Source organism: Nicotiana attenuata, chromosome 8, assembly GCF_001879085.1.
Source record: "Nicotiana attenuata strain UT chromosome 8, NIATTr2, whole genome shotgun sequence".
NCBI lineage: Eukaryota > Viridiplantae > Streptophyta > Magnoliopsida > Solanales > Solanaceae > Nicotiana > Nicotiana attenuata.
In genome coordinates, this window is record NC_031996.1 from 31,314,967 (window position 1) to 31,329,246 (window position 14,280).

A 14,280-nucleotide genomic window follows, 5' to 3' on the forward strand; every position below is an offset into this window, starting at 1 on the left:
GAGGTATAGAGTGAGTAGAATCGAGCAATGGTTATATCATACTCCCCAAATGTGACAATCTAGCTTTAGACTCAAGAATCCGTCAATTGACCACCTAAGTGAAAGCCACTACCCTAGTGCCTTTTAATCATTTGAACAACTCGCAATAGTCTAATCCTAGCTTATTTTAGTTTAATTGAGAATTGTAGTTTTATAAAATTAGAATCATAATTAAAACCAAAAATGTGTAGAAGTGCAATTTGGAGCAAATACACAACTCCACTTTAGATAGACACCCAACTCCAATATCTAGCTCCCTGTGGAAATCGATCCCGACCCTAAATCGGGTAAAAGCCGCTTCGACCTCTCTCGCTACTCAATAGTAGTGCAGGGTTGGCTTCGATCATTGGCTCGGGCAAATTTCTTGGCTTCATGGTATCAAATAGGGGAATCGAAATCAACCCCGATAAGATAAAGGCCATCGAGGATATAGCCGTCGTAGATAGTGTGAAAGCCGTGCAAAGGCTAACCGGACGGATAGCTGCCTTGGGGCGATTCATTTCGAGGTCATCAGATCGAAGCCACAGGTTCTTTTATTTACTCAAAAAGAAAAATAATTTTGCATGGACCCCGGAATGTCAGCAAGCATTAGAGGAATTGAAGCGATACTTATCGAGCCCACCTCTGTTCCACACTCCGAAGGTAGAAGAGAAGTTGTACTTATACTTGGATGTATCCGAAATAGCGGTAAGTGGTGTGCTAGTTCAAGCAGAGCAAGGTACGCAGTTTCCTGGTTATTACGTAAGTCGAAACTTAGGAGATGCTGAAACTTGGTATCCACCCTTAGAGAAATTGGCATTTGCATTAATAAGCGCATCTAGAAAATTAAAGCCATATTTCCAGTGTCACCCTATATGTGTGTTAACCACTTATCCTCTCCGAAATGTTTTGCACAAGCCCGAGCTATCGGGTCGATTGGCCAAATGGGTTGTCGAACTTGGCGGGTATGATATCGAATATCAACCTCGAACAGCCATTAAGTCTCAAATCTTAGCTGACTTCGTGGCCGATTTTCAACCAACCCTCGTACCCGAAGTGGAGAAAGAACTTCTACTAAAATCGGGTGCATCATCGGGGTACAGACCCTCTTCACGGACCGTGCCTCGAATATGAAAGGGTTCGGGCTTGGCATTGTTTTGAAGCCACCCACAGGTAACACTTTTAGACAATCTATCAAAACTTCTAGGTTGACTAATAATGAGGCTGAGTATGAGGCCATGATTGCAGGTCTCGAGCTAGCTAAAAGCTTGGGGACAGAAGTCGTTGAAGCCAAGTTTGATTCTCTGCTGGTGGTAAACCAAGTAAACAAAAGCTTCGAAGTTCGAGAGGATAGGATGCAAAGATATTTGGACAAGCTACAGGTAACCTTGCATCGCTTCAAGGAATGGACTCTAGATCATGTACCTCGAGAGCAAAACAGTGAGGCAGATGAACTTGCAAACTTGGGGTCATCAGTCGAGAAAGATGATATTATCCCGGGAACTGTCGTCCAATTATCGAGATCTGTGGTCGAGGAGGGTCATGCCTAGATAAATTCTACGAGTTTGACTTGGGATTGGAGGAATAAGTATATCAAATATTTGAAAAATGGAAAGCTCCCATCAGATCATAAAGAGTCGAGGGCTCTACGAACCAAGGCTGCTAGGTTCAATTGGATGAATATAGAACATTATATAGAAGAACGTTGAATGGACCATTAGCAGTATGTTTAGTGCTGGGAGACACCGATTATGTTCTACGAGAGATCCACGAAGGCACTTGTGGAAACCACTCCGGCGCTGAGTTTTTGATTCGCAAAATTGTTAGAGTGGGGTATTACTGGGATGGCATGGGAAAAGACACTAAGGAGTTTGTTAGAAAATTTAATAAATGTCAAAGGTTTGCACCGATGATTCATCAGCCCGGAGAGCAACTTCACTCAGTCCTGTCCCCATGGCCTTTTATGAAATGGGGAATGGACTTTGTCGGCCCTCTACCAACGGCCCCAGGTAAAGCTAAATTCATGTTGTTTATGACTGACTACTTTTCTAAATGGGTGGAAGCATAGGCCTTCGAGAAGGTTAGAGAAAAAGAAGTTATTGACTTAATCTGGGACCACATCGTGTGTCGATTCGGGATACCTGCCGAAATCGTATGCGACAACGGTAAACAATTCATCGGCAACAAAGTAACGGATTTCCTCGAGGCACATAAAATTAAAAGGTTTTTTCAGCGCCGTATCATCCGAGCGTAAACGGACAGGCCTATCGACAAACAAGACTATCATTCAAAACTTGAAGAAAAGGGAAACGGAGAGAAGTTCTACCCGAAGTTCTTTGGGCATATCGAACGACATCGAAGTCCAGCACGGGGGCAACCCCGTTCTCTTTAGTATATGGCTCTGAGGCCTTGATTCCAGTCGAGGTCGGGGAACCCAACGCCAGATTTTGACATACATCGGAGGAATCAAATTACGAGGCTATAAATACTAGCCTCGAGGTATTAGATGAAAAACGAGAAGCAGAACTTGTTAGGATGGCTGCGCAGAAGCAAAGAATCGAGAGATATTATAATATAAGGACCAACCTTCGACACTTCGCAATCGGGGACTTAGTTCTAAGGAAAGTCATCCTCAATACTCGAGACCCGAATGAAGGGAAACTAGGACCAAATTGGGAAGGACCATATCGAGTCATCGGAGTCATTGGAAAATGATCCTACAAACTTGGAACGATGGGAGGCGAAGAATTGACAAACAGTTGGAATGTATCACTACTCAAACGATATACGACCATTCTCCCTTTTTTCGTTTGTGTTTGTTACTAACTTATTGCAGGTTTCGATAGAAGACATCGAAGAGAACCCTTCTACACAAAGACATTAGGTTTTAAAGCACGCATTGCACTCTTTTTCCCTTAGGTCGGGTTTTATCCCAAATGGGTTTTTCCGGTGAGGTTTTTAACGAGGAAACAACTATGTGCTACCTAAGGAGAATTCAACAGTATCCAAGGCTTCTTTTCAATCAACCTCGAATACTGGGGGGGCATCACCCTCGGAGGTTATATTTTTGAGAAAAATACTTCACGCCAAAGAGGGCCTCGATAGGAAAACTTTATAATGGGCCAAACGGTTATATGAACCATGTCCATGTAGAATAGTCGAGCCCCGATGGCAAAACATGTACGCATGTATGAATTATTCAAAGAAGCATTCTTTCTATATCAAACACTTTGAGTCCCAAAGAAATTTGCTACTATACGAGCTCCATACTTGTGATTCTGTGAGAAACGGCTCAAGGGCCAAAATGCAAATACACCTTGAATACTCGGGGACTGTCATCGACAGTCAACACATTCGAGTTTTCTAAACTCGAATTTATAAGACCTCAAAGAGGCATCCCTCGACGCAAAGGCCAAGGCCATCATACTCGGGGACTAACATTTCGAACAAGTTCAAAATGTTATCGGGAAACAAGTCCAAGAGACACACCCGAAGGCTACGATCATATTAAAGGTTACGGCCGAAATAACGCGACTCGGAGACGTCTGAATTCCGCAATAAAAACAGGCCTTCGAATTCTCATAAAATCGGTTAAATAAAGGCTAGCCTCGGCAAAATAATAAAGGGCTTCGATAATATCAGCCCTCGAAAAACCTTAAGAGGTATCGAATTATTCAAATACAAACTTGCGCTAAGGAACTAAAAACAAAAGGTTCCGATCGACACTAAACCCTCAAAAAACCCAATGGGTAAAAAAATGCATGCCAAGGTATAAATAAATTTTTACTAAGTTTTCTAAGACAAAAAGGGGAAATAATAGCCATCTCTTAGAGGCCATAATGGCCCAATCTAAAAGGGCCTAAGGGCCGATACACTTAGGGTTCGAGATCTTATTCTCACCCGATCCAAATCCAAGGGTTCGATTATCCCGGATGTTGACTTATCTGTTAGAGGGCTCAGATGTGAGTTCCGATGGTTCGGATAGCTTCGCGAGATGATTTGGGACTTAGGAGTGTGATCGGAATGTGTTTTGGAGGTCCGGAGTAGATTTAAGCTTGAATTGGCGAAATTGAGTTTTTGGCATTTTCCGATTGACAGGTGAGATTTTGATATAGGGGTCGGAATGAAATTCTGGATGTTGCAGTAACTTCGTTATGTCATTTGGGATGTGTGTGCAAAATTTCAAGTCACTCGGACGTGGTTTGGTATACTTTTTGATCAAAAGTGGAATGCGGAAGATTTTAGAACCTTAGGCTTGTATTCGATGTGTTTTGGTGGTATTGATGTTGTTTGAGGTGTTTTGAAGGTTGGTATAAGTTTGAATAGTAGTATATGATGTGTTTGTACTGTTGGTTGAGGTCCCGGGGGGCCTCGGGGTGGTTTCGGGTGTTTGGTTTGGAATTTTTGAAGAAGCTGCAGATTTTCTGCTTCTGGTATTTCCGCACCTGCGGATTGGGGACCGCAGGTGCGATGCCGCAGATGCGAGGAGGAAGGCCGCAGAAGAGGAAGAAGGTGAGGGATGCAGAAACCGCAGAAGCGGTCGGTGAACCGCACCTGCGATGGCGTAGGTGCGGCTGTTGCATCGCAGATGCGGAAAGCTGGAGGATAAGTGAAAACCGCAGAAGCGGTTCAAAAACCGCAAATGCGGTACCGCAAAAGCGGGATTTTGGTCGCAGATGCGAAATCCCTGGACCAGAACATATAAGTTATTTCCTTCGCGATTTTCAGAGTTATTCCACCATTTTTAGTCGGTTCTTGGTGCTTTTGAGGCGATTTGAAGAGGGATTTCAAGGGGAACTCATTGAGATTTGGAGCATCCGAAGGCCGATTCGAGGGGCAAAGGAATTGCATGCTAGATTTTGAGCCGGATTGAGGTGAGTAATGATTTTAAATGATGTCCTGAGGGTATGAAACCCCGGATTACACAGTGTTCGACTATGTTGAGGTGACGCACATGCTAGGTGACGAGCGTGGGTTCGTGCACCGTTGGGGATTGTGACTTGGTCCATCCTGAATGACTGTTTTACTGCGTATTTGACTGCAAATTGTCTGATATTATCATGTTTTGGGCTAAATGTCATATTTGGGCTTCGTGCCAATTGTTTGGACCCTTAGGGGATATTTACTATTATTTCCTCACTATTTGACTTTATACTTGCACTCAGTCATACTATATTCTACTGTTTTCAAAACTTACCCATGTTATTCTGTTTTAAACACCTTAAATGATAATTTTCAAAAGATATTTTGAGCTGAGCATCATTTTTACAGTTGCCCGAGGGGCTTATGAGATTCTAACTGAGTAAGGTCGAGGGCCTGTGTTGTGAGGATACCTTTGGGTCGGGCTGCACGCTGCAGCAGTGATATACTAATTATGATAATGAGGCCGAGGGCCTGAGATTGTACGCCACGAGGTGGCTTGTGATTGATACGAGGTCGAGAGCCTGTTTATGATGCCACGAGATGGCTTGATATTGCGCTTGGACCGTAAGGGGCCCCTCCCGGAGTCTGTATACCCCAGTGAGCGCGGATACCCATTGAGATATGAGATATAGTCCGAGGGGCTGGTATTGTTCTGTGATATTGCCCGAGGGGCCGATTCTGTTGTTACTTTGCTCGAGGGGCAGTTCTTATGTGTTTATCATTTCTAGTTGTTTTTCCTATATATTGTTTGACTACTTAAAAGGTGTTTTATGAGATTTCATTGTTTAATTATATTTATTGATTTTGTTCTGCCTCTTATAGCTTAATGTTGTGTTTAACGTGATTTTATATCGCTCAGTCTTCATTTATTGTTATTACTCACTGAGTTGGAGTACTCACTTTACTCCCTGCACCCGTGTGTGCAGATTCGGGCGCTACAGGTCCTGCTAGCGAGGGTTGAGAGCTGTCCAGTAGATTTCCTGAGATTTACTTGGTAGCTGCCCGGCGATTCGCAGCCCAGTGCAATCTTCCTCTATCTTATTTCCTTTCTAATTCAGTGATGTAGTAGGGGAGTAGACTTTCAGACTTGTAGTATTGTTTTAGATGCTCATGACTGGTGACACCCCGATGTCGAGCTGTGTTGGTTTTAATTCCGCAATTCGTATTGTTCACTGTTTATTTTGGGATTTTAATTCTGTTAAAGACTTAGTATTTATTATTTTAATTGCTTAAAGTGAGTTGGAAGTGTGACGGCTGGCCTTGTCTTCACGAAAGGCGCTATCACGACCGGGTCCGAATTTAGGGTCTTGACAAGTTGGTATCAAAGCCTAGGTTACATAGGTCTCACGAGTCATGAGCAGGTTTAGTAGAGTCTCGCGGATCGGTACGGAGACGTCTGTATTTATCCTCGAGAGGCTGCAGAACCTTTAGGAAAATTCCATATTCTTGAAATTCTTGTCGTGCGAATTTGTTGATCCGTGTACTAAACTTCTGTTGTTCTATTCTCTTACAGATGGTGAGGACACGAACGACCGGTCGGGATGGATGACCACCAGTACCACCAGCTGGAGCCACTAGAGGCCGAGGACGCGGTCGAGGCCGTGGTAGGGGCAAAGGTGCAGCCCTATCAGCAGCTGGGGCAGCACCTGCAGATCCACCAGCTGCCCCAGTTCAGGAGCAGGTCCCAGTTGTGGATACTCCAGCAGCACCAGCTCAGGCACCAGTTGTGCCCATTATGATTTCGAGTCTTCAAGAGACTTTGGCCCAAATTTTGACAGTATGTACGAGTCTTGCTCAGGCGGTAGCGGTCTCTACTGCCGCAGCCACTTCTCAGGCAGGGGGAGGCTCTCAGACTCCCGCCACCTGCACGCCCGATCAGGGGTTCAGGGTTTGCAGACACCGGAGGCACTACTAGCCCAGCCAGTGGCAGCTGCTCAGGGTTACGTAGCTCCAGTTATGACAGAGGACGAGCAGCATAGATTGGAGGGGTTTGGCAGACTCCATCCTCCTACTTTCAGTGGTGCTGAGGGCGAGGACGCCCAGGGCTTCTTAGACAGATGTCAGAGGATTCTTCGCACCGCGGGTATTGTGGAGACCAGCGGGGTTGCATTCACGACCTTTCAGTTTACCGGAGCTGCCTTCACTTGGTGGGAGGCATACGAGAGGCGTAGGCCTGTTGGTTCGGCACCTCTGACTTGACAGCAGTTCTCCGCTCTATTTTTGGAGAAGTATGTCCCACAGTCCCGTAGGGAGGAGCTGCATAGGCAGTTCGAGCAATTGAGACAGGGGGATATGACTGTTACTCAGTATGAGATGAGGTTCTTAGAGTTAGCTCGACATGCAATTTGGCTGGTTGCTACGGAGAAAGAGAGGATAAGGAGGTTTGTTGATGGCCTCACCTACCAGCTTCGGGTTCTCATGACTAGGGGGAGAGTGTCAGGTGCTATGTTTGAGGAGGTAGTGGATATTGCTCGTGAGATTGAGTCAGTTCGTCGCCAGGAGCGCGAGGAGATGGAGGCCAAGAGGCCTCGAGGTCATGGTAGTTTTGGGGGCGCTCCTTCGAGGGGCCAGTATCAGCACGTCAGAGGCCGTCAGTTCAGGCATGCTCAATCCGCTCGCCCAGGTTATCATGGGGAATCATCAGGCCATGGTTCTCACGGTTCTCAGCAGGGTCATTCCTCACTCAGTGCAAATCCAGCCCAGGGTTCGTCCCGTGCTCCATCAGTTCAGGATTCTTCTACGCCAGGTGCGTCTGCTAGTCATTTCAGTGCTAGGGGTTCCCATCAGTCCCCGTCTCTAGCACCCGGGAGTTGCTATGAGTGTGGAGAGATGGGTCACATATGGAGGCAGTGTCCTCGTCGTCTTGGGGGTTCATCTCAGCAGAGGGGTCAGCCATAAGCCTCAGCCCCAGCCACTTCACCACCCACCCACCCAGCTAGGGGTGGAGGACAGTTATCTAGGGGTCGCCCCAGAGGGAGAGGTCGATCCGGTGGTGGTCAAGCCCGCTTCTATGCACTTCCAGCTAGGCCTGATGCGATTGCTTCAGATGCGGTGATTACAGGTATTATCTCAGTCTGCCGCAGGGATGCTTCTGTGTTATTTGACCCTGGTTCTACTTTCTCTTATGTGTCGTCTTATTTTGCCCATTATCTAGATATGCCCTGCGAGTCCCTTATTTCTTTTGTTCATGTCTCTACGCCGGTGGGCGATACAGTTGTGGTAGACCGTGTGAACCGGTCGTGCGTTGTGACTATTGGGGGTCTGGAGACCCGAGTGGATCTGTTATTGTTATGTATGGTGGACTTCGATGTTACTTTGGGCATGGACCGGTTATCTCTGTGCCGGGCTATTCTGGATAGTCATGCCAAGACAGTGACTTTGGCTATGCCTGGTGTGCCACGGATTGAATGGCGAGGTTCGACCGATTATGTCCCCAGCAAGGTGATTTCTTTCTTGAAGGCCCAGCGTATGGTTGGGAAAGGTTGTCTTTTATATCTAGCCTTTGTGAGGGATGTCACAGAGACTCCCAGTATTGATTCTGTTCCAGTTGTGAGGGATTCTCCCGATGTGTTTCCGGCAGACCTGTCGGGCATGCCACCGGACAAGGATATTGATTTTGGTATCGATCTGGTGCCGGGCACTCAGCCCATTTCTGTTCCACCGTATCGTATGGCACCAGCGGAGTTGAAGGAGTTAAAGGAGCAGCTTCAGGAACTCCTAGATAAGGGGTTCATTCGGCCTAGTATGTCACCTTGGGGTGCGCTGGTTCTTTTTGTGAAGAAGAAGGATGGCACGATGAGAATGTGCATTGATTACAGGCAGTTGAACAAAGTAACAATTAAGAACAAGTATCCTTTGCCTCGTATCGATGATTTGTTCGACCAGCTTCAAGGAGAGAGAGTGTTCTCCAAGATTGATCTCCATTCGGGTTATCACCAGTTGAAGATCAGGGACTCAGATATTCTTTAGACAGCTTTTAGGACCCGATATGGTCATTATGAGTTCTTGGTTCGGGCTGACCAATGCCCGAGCAGCGTTCATGCATTTGATGAACAGCGTGTTCCAACTGTATCTCAACTCGTTTGTCATAGTCTTCATTGATGATATTCTAGTGTACTCGCGTAGTCAGGAGGAGCACGCGGAGCATTCGAGAGTGGTGTTGCAGAGATTGTGAGAGGAGAAGCTTTATGCAAAGTTCTCCAAATGTGAGTTCTAGCTCAGTTCAGTGGCTTTCTTGGGGCACGTGGTGTCCAGCGAGGGTATTCAGGCGGACCCGAAGAAGATAGAGGCGGTTCAGAGTTGGCCCAGACCGTCCTCGGCCACAGAGATTCGCAGTTTTCTTGGTTTGGTGGGTTATTATTGCTGGTTTGTTCAGAGATTTTCATCTATTGCATCGCCCTTGACCAAGTTGACTCAGAAGGGTGTTTCATTTCAGTGGTCTGATGAGTGTGAGGAGAGCTTTTAGAAGCTCAAGACTGCCTTGACCACAGCTCCAGTGTTAGTTTTGCCATCAGCTTCAGGTTCTTATACCGTGTATTGTGATGCTTCGAGAGTTGGTATTGGGTGTGTTCTGATGCAGGAGGATAGAGTTATTGCTTATGCTTCTCGTCAGTTGAAGCCTCATGAGAAGAACTACCCCGTTCATAATTTGGAGTTGGCTGTCATTGTACATGCATTGAAGATTTGGAGGCATTATTTATATGGTGTGTCTTGTGAGGTGTATACCAATCATCGTAGCCTCCAGCACTTGTTCAAGCAGAAGGATCTCAATCTGAGGCAGCGGCGATGGTTGGAGTTACTTAAGGATTATGACATTACTATCTTGTATCACCCGGGGAAGGCCAATGTGGTGGCCGATGCTTTGAGCCGAAAGGCGGTGAGTATGGGGAGTTTGGCTTATATTCCAGTTGGGGAGAGACCTCTTGCAGTTGATGTTCAGGCTTTGGCCAATCGGTTCGTGAGGTTGGACATTTCGGAGCCCACCAGGGTATTGGCTTGTGTGATTTCTCGGTCTTCCTTATATGAGCGCATCAGAGAGCGCCAGTATGATGATCCTCATTTGCTTGTCCTTAAGGATAGAGTTTAGCATGATGATGCCAGAGATGTGACTATCGGAGATGATGGGGTGTTGAGGATGCAGGGCCGATTTGTGTGCCCAATGTGGATGGGCTTCGGGAGTTGATTCTGGAGGAGGCCCATAGCTCGCGGTATTCTATTCATCCGAGTGCTGCGAAGATGTATCAGGATCTGAGACAACATTATTGGTGGAGAAGAATGAAGAAAGACATTATGGGATTTGTAGCTCGGTGTCTCAATTGTCAGCAGGTAAAATATGAGCATCAGAGACCGAGTGGCTTGCTTCAGCGGATGGATATTCCAGAGTGGAAGTGGGAGCGGATCACCATGGACTTTGTAGTTGGGCTTCCACGGACCTTGAAGAAGTTCTATGCTATTTGGGTAATTGTGAATCAGCTGACCAAGTCCGCGCACTTCATTCCTATCTGTACTACTTATTCTTCAGAGCGGTTGGCAGAGATCTATATCCGGGAGATTGTTCGTTTGCATGGTGTCCCAGTTTCCATCATTTCAGATAGGGGCACACAGTTTACTTTGCACTTTTGGAGGTCTGTACAGCGAGAGTTGGGTACTCAGGTTGAGTTGAGCACATTTTTTCACCCTCAAACGGACGGGTAGTCCGAGTGCACTATCCAGATATTGGAGGACATGTTATGCGCTTGTGTCATTGATTTTGGAGGGTCATGGGATCAGTCCCTACCGCTCGCAGAGTTTGCTTATAATAATAGTTACCAGTCGAGTATTCAGATGGCTCCATATGAGGCTTTGTATGGGAGGCGGTGTAGATCTTAAGTTGGTTGGTTTGAGCCAGACGAGGCTAGACTATTGGGTACAGATTTGGTGCAGGATGCTTTAGACAAGGTGAAGGTGATTCAGGAGAGGCTTCGTACAGCGTAGTCGAGACAAAAGAGCTATGCGGACCAGAAGGTTCGGGATGTTTCCTACATGGTTGGTGAGAAGGTTCTGTTGAAGGTTACCCATGAAGGGTGTTATGAGATTTGGAAAGAAGGGTAAATTGAGTCCGCGATTCATTGGGCCTTTTGAGGTACTTCGGAGGATTGGGGAGGTGGCTAATGAGCTTGATTTGCCACCCAGCTTGTCGAGTGTGCACCCGGTGTTTCATGTTTCTATGCTCCAGAAGTACATTGGGGATCCGTCACATGTTCTGGATTTCAGCACGGTTCAGCTAGAGGGTGATCTGACTTATGATGTGGAGCCAGCAGCTATTTTGGAGCGTCAGGTTCGAAAGTTGAGATCAAAAGATATAGCTTCAGTGAAAGTGCAGTGGAGAGGTCGGCCCGTGGAGGAGGCTACCTGGGAGACCGAGCGGGAGATGCAGAGCAGATATCCTCACCTATTTGAGGCTTCAGGTATGTTTCTTAACTCGTTCGAGGACGAACGTTTTTTAAGAGGGGGTGGATGTGACGACCCGGCCGATCGTCTCATGAGTTACCGCTTCGTTTCCCCCATTTCTGCTTCTATTTGCTTTGTTTATTGGTTCTATAGGTGATCGGGTTCGGAAAGATTTTGAGAAGGTTTGAGACACTTAGTCTCTTTTAGGAAAGCTAAAGTTGGAAAAGTCAACCGGATGTTGACTTATGTGTTAGAGGGATCAGATGTGAGTTTTGATGGTTCGGATAGCTTCGGGAGATGATTTGGGACTTAGGAGTGTGATCGGAATGTGTTTTGGAGGTCCGGAGTAGATTTAAGCTTGAATTGGCGAAATTGAGTTTTTGGCATTTTCCGATTGATAGGTGAGATTTTGATATAGGGGTCGAAATGGAATTCTGGAAGTTGCAGTAACTTCGTTATGTCATTTGGGATGTGTGTGCAAAATTTCAGGTCATTCGGACGTGGTTTGGTATACTTTTTGATCAAAAGTGGAATGCGGAAGATTTTAGAACCTTAGGCTTGTATTCGATGTGTTTTGGTGGTATTAATGTTGTTTGAGGTATTTTGAAGGTTGGTATAAGTTTGAATAGTAGTATATGATGTGTTTGTGCTGTTGGTTGAGGTCCCGGGGGGCCTCGGGGTGGTTCGGGTTTTTGACGGAGAGTTTAGAATCTTTGAAGAAGCTGCAGATTTTCTGCTTCTGGTATTTCCGCACCTACGGATTGGGGACCGCAGGTGCGATGCCGCAGATGCGAGGAGGAAGGCCGCAAAAGAGGAAGAAGGTGAGGGAGGCAGAAACCGCAGAAGCGGTCGGTGAACCGCACCTGCGATGGCGCAGGTGCGGCTGTTGCATCGCAGATGCGGAAAGCTGGAGGATAAGTGAAAACCGCAGAAGCGGTTCAAAAACCGCAAATGCGGTACCGCAAAAGCGGGATTTTGGTTGCAGATGCGAAATCCCTGGACCAGAACATATAAGTTATTTCCTTCGCGATTTTTAGAGTTATTCCACCATTTTTAGTCGGTTCTTGGAGCTTTTGAGGCGATTTGAAGAGGGATTTCAAGGGGAACTCATTGAGATTCGGAGCATCCGAAGGCCGATTCGAGGGGCAAAGGCATTGCGAGCTAGATTTTGAGCCGGATTGAGGTGAGTAATGATTTTAAATGCTGTCCTGAGGGTATGAAACCCGGGATTACACAGTGTTCGACTATGTTGAGGTGACGCACATGCTAGGTGACGAGCGTGGGTTCGTGCACCGTTGGGGATTGTGACTTGGTCCATCCTGAATGACTGTTTTACTACGTATTTGACTGCAAATTGTCTGATATTATCATGTTGGGCTAAATGCCATATTTGGGATTCGTGCCAATTGTTTGGACCCTTAGGGGATATTTACTATTATTTTCCTCACTATTTGACTTTATACTTGCACTCAGTCATACTATATTTTACTGTTTTCAAAACATACCCATGTTATTCTGTTTTAAACACCTTAAATGATAATTTTCAAAAGATATTTTGAGCTGAGCATCATTTTTACAGTTGCCCGAGGGGCTTATGAGATTCTAACTGAGTAAGGTCGAGGGCCTGTGTTGTGAGGATACCTTTGGGTCGGGTTGCACGCTGCAGCAGTGATATATTGATTATGATAATGAGGCCGAGGGCCTGAGATTGTACGCCACGAGGTGGCTTGTGATTGATACGAGGCCGAGAGCCTGTTTATGATGCCACGAGATGGCTTGATATTGCGCTTGGGCCGTAAGGGGACCCTCCAGGAGTCTGTACACCCCCAGTGAGCGCGGGTACCCATTGAGATATGAGATATAGCCCGAGGGGCTGGTATTGTTCTGTGATATTGCCCGAGGGGCCGATTCTGTTGTTACTTTGCCCGAGGGGCAGTTCTTATGTGTTTATCTTTTCTAGTTGTCTTTCCTATATATTGTTTAACTGCTTAAAAGGTGTTTTATGAGATTTCACTGTTTAATTATGTTTATTGATTTTGTTCTGCCTCTTATAGCTTAATGTTGTGTTTAACGTGATTTTATATTGCTCAGTCTTCATTTATTGTTATTACTCACTTAGTTGGAGTAGTCACTTTACTCCCTGCACCCCTGTGTGCAGATTTGGGCGCTACAGGTCCTGCTACTGAGGGTTGATAGTTTCCAGCAGGTCTTCGGAGAATTACTAGGTAGCTGCTTGGCGATTCGCAGCCCAGTGCATTCTCCCTCTATTTTATTTCCCTTTTGATTCACTGATGTAGTAGTGGATTAGACTTTCAGACTGTAGTATTGTTTTAGATGCTCATGACTGGTGACACCCCGATGTCAGGCGGTGTTGGTTTTTTATTCCGCAACTTATACTGTTATTTTGGGATTTTATTTCTATTATAGACTTAGTATTTATTTATTTAATTGCTTAAAGTGAATTGGAAGTGTGTCGGCTGACCTTGTCTTCACGAGAGGCGCCATCACGATCGGGTTTGGGTTTAGGGTCGTGACAAGTTGGTATCAGAGCCAGGTTACATAGGTCTCACGAGTCATGAGCAGGTTTAGTAGAGTCTGGTAGATTGGTACGGAGACGTCTGTATTTATCCTCGAGAGGCCGCAGAACCTTTGGGAAAATTCCATATTCTTGAAATTCTTGTCGTGCGAATTTGTTGATCCGAGAACTAGGCTTCTGTTATTCTACTCTCTCACAGATGGTGAGAACACGGGCTACCGGTCAGGATGGACGACCACCAGTACCACCAGCTGGAGCCACTAGAGGCCGAGGACGTGGTCGAGGCCATGGTAGGGGTAGAGGTGCATCCCGACACAGCAGCTGGAAAAACGCACCTGCTCATCCACCGAGCCGCCCCCAGGTTCCAGGAGCCA